The sequence below is a fragment of the Neofelis nebulosa genome, chromosome 4 (genome assembly GCF_028018385.1).
Source record: "Neofelis nebulosa isolate mNeoNeb1 chromosome 4, mNeoNeb1.pri, whole genome shotgun sequence".
NCBI lineage: Eukaryota > Metazoa > Chordata > Mammalia > Carnivora > Felidae > Neofelis > Neofelis nebulosa.
The window spans coordinates 50,565,733-50,569,111 of record NC_080785.1 but is presented as its reverse complement, the minus strand read 5'-3'; the positions used below and the strand labels follow the sequence as shown (position 1 = coordinate 50,569,111).

Sequence of the window (3,379 nt, the reverse complement as noted above, 5' to 3'; positions counted from 1 at the left end):
AAGCTGAGGAAAGATGAGAAGCATGATCAATACTTTTTTTCCTTAAGAAGTAATGTATATTTGTTATCAAAAATTTATAATATAAAAATAAAAGAAAAAATAAAAATCATTCAATAAATGTTTTCCTTTTTGCTCATCTGTATTTTCAAGTTTTCAACACTGAATATGTTTTTTTTTAATGTCTGATTCTTATTTATTTGTTATTCTTAGAAAATCTCAGCTTTGACTGGACTCAACTTAGAAGTAGAAGCTTCTGGGCACCTGGGTGGCTCAGTCGGTTGAGCGTCCGACTTTGGCTCAGGTCACGATCTCGCGGTTCGTGAGTTCGAGCCCCGCGTCGGGCTCTGGGCTGATGGCTCGGAGCCTGGAGCCTGTTTCCGATTCTGTGTCTCCCTCTCTCTCTGCCCCTCCCCCACTCATGTTCTGTCTCCCTCTGTCTCAAAAATAAATACACATTAAAAAATTAAAAAAAAAAAAGTAGAAGCTTCAGAGAGGACAGCCCCTGTCTCTTGGCAATCTGTTCCGGCTTTTTTCTTTGGCCTCCTTCCTTCTCTTGGCCAAAAGGTTAGCATATTCTGCAACCTTTTCCTTATTTTTCTGAGTATGCTGTTTCTCCAGAGCAGTATACCCATGTTTATGTTGCAAGGCATGTAGAGTAACAAGATGCTGAATCTTGGGTGCTTTGTTCTAGATTTCTTACTTTCCTTGTGTAGAAACTTTCTTACAACATCCTGGCAGACATCATCTTCTTTAAAGAGACTGAAAGTCTGTGGATTCTGGACCACAGACAACAAGGTACATCGTGAGTAATATCAGGTAATATCAAGGTAATATCAGTGAGTCCGGGAATATCCTTACTTCCTTTCTTTACAATGACCAAGCTGAGAACACTCAGCTTGGCATCCCCAATGTAACCCCAAACAGATTTGTGTTTTCTTTTTCAAGTCCTCATTAGTCTATAAGAGGAATGCCCCTTACTCAGCAGCAGGTGGACATGGCCATGGGTCAAGACACCTGCTTCATGGGGAAGCCTTGGTTATCATTCCTTTGGTGATTTGGACCATATGACCAAATGGTCCATTCTTCACCCAGAGCATCGGCAGCCACTTTTGTGCCTATATACTTCTCATAAAGGGTAGGAAGTTTATGGTCATTGTCCACTTCAGTGAGTTCCTTGCAGCCAGTAGCTGGGAAAGAGATGTTCAGTTTCATCCTGAAGCAGTTGGCCTCTTCCAACGTGCTACAAAAAAAAAAAAAGAGAGAATATGGATTATTTTATTTTATTTTATTTTATGTTTTTTTACTCTTGAAAGAGAGAGAGACAGAGACCGAGTGTGAGTGGGGGAGGAGCAGAGAAAGAGAAGGAGTCACAGAAACAGGCTCCAGGCTCTGAGCTGTCAGCACAGAGCCCGATGCAGGGCTCAAACTCAGGAACAGTGAGATCATGACCTGAGCCAAAGTTGGACACTTAACCGACTGAGCCATCCAGGGGCCCCTGTATTATTTTATAATAAGAAAAAAGTTATTTTCAATTTTAAAAGAGCTCAGAAAAATATACTCCAAAATATTAATAGTTATTTTTTCTGGATTTTAGGATCATAAGTAAATAAAATATTTTTCTTCAGGCTTCTCTTTTCTTCCTATTTTTGTACAATGAGAACTATGTTACTTTTGCAATTGGGAAAAAACAATTTCACAATAAATATTATTGAAATTAATTGTACCACGCAGAACGTGCTTACATTTTCATGTATATTGTTCAAGCCTTTTGTCTTACGCTTAGATAGGGTTTTTAAAAATGGCTACAGTCATACAGTATTGTAATATTATTAAAAAATTTTTTTTAATGTTTTATTTTATATTTGAGAGACGGAAAGAGACGGAGCATGAGCAGGGAAGGAGCAGAGAGAGAGGGAGACACAGAATCCGAAGCAGGCTCCAGGCTCTGAGCTGTCAGCACAGAGCCTGACATGGGGCTCGAACCCATGAACTCGAGATCATGACCTGAGCTGAAGTCGGATGCTCAACCGACTGAGCCACCCAGGCGCCCGTGTAATCTTATTTTTAAATTCACTCTCACATCGTAAGCATCTTTCTACATCATTAAGATTTTTTCCCACAAAATCACTTTATTTTATTGTAAAGATCTTATTTATTTTTAAATAATCTCTACATTCAATGTGAGGTTTGAACTCACAACCCTGAGATCAAGAGCCACATGCTCTTTCACCTGAGCTAGCCAGGTGTCCCTTACAAAATAATTTTAAGTGACTGCCTAGTACTCCATTGTACAACAATAACAGTTTATTTAAATTATTTGCTGTAGTTGGACATTTATGTTGTTTTAGATTGTCAGCCTTATTAGTACTACTAAAGACTATTTCCTGTAAGAAAATTCCTAGAAACAGAATTATTTGCCTTTTTTTTTTTTTTTTGGCATGCCCATCTTTAAGGTTATATATTCATACCGGAGTCCCAAAGGATGGGGTTCTGTGGGTAGAGTCAGCACAGTGGGGAGTTGAAAGAAGAGACAACATGAGAGGGAACAAAAGGAAAATAGGATGGTCATAAGGACCACACATCTGGGTTGGGTAATGAAGATCATGGAAACTATACCAAGGTAAATACATGAAAAGCCATGACGGACTAGAATGAGGCAAAGACTTATTATGCCTCTGTTGTGAATATCTACACACATCATCCAAATCTGAAATTTATTCTTGGCTTTGACTCTTTTACTCAGGCTCTTTGCTTGAGTTCCTAATCCTATGCGCAGTCCTATTGCTGTGTTTTAAATTTCCGCTTTGCTCTTGCTTAGGGCGGCCATGTAATTTGTTCAGGTGTATACTGTGCATTCTAGGGGACATCAGTCATTGTAGTTTGTGATTTATGCAGTGCACAGCCTGCACAACGCTTTGCAGCGGTCACGTGCTTGCCAGTCATTATGTTGTGATCCTCTTCTTTTGTTACTTGGGAGAGCCCTTCCTTCTCAACAGATTCTGGATTATCTTTTCACATAAACCCCAAATACTATCCCCGTTCTTGAGAAGGTTGGTGTTATTAGGAATGCAATGGAGTGGACTTATATTCTGGATGGAAGTCTGGGCTAAACAATTCCTTTGAACTCAAACTACCCAGGTTTCCTACAACTCTCTTTTTCACTTGGCCTGGGAACGAGCTAGAAACAGAAACATTAAATATAACTGATCTTAAAATAAATTAAAGATAGAAAAAAAAAAAGCGATCTTACTACCTGGTGTGCAATCCAACCATCCCAAATACTAAAACTTTATGTTCATCCATAATATTTTCCTCTCACAATAAAAATCTCTGAGTGTAATAGTAAAGCAGCAGGCACTCACCACAGAGTGAAATTGTC

At 39.0% G+C, this 3,379-nt stretch overlaps 1 pseudogene; it reads right to left on the bottom strand.

Annotated features, from left to right (window-relative positions):
* Positions 1-463: 463 nt before the first annotated feature.
* On the bottom strand, positions 464-1,212 carry LOC131508545 (small ribosomal subunit protein eS6-like; annotated as a pseudogene).
* Between the last annotated feature and the right edge of the window lie 2,167 nt (positions 1,213-3,379).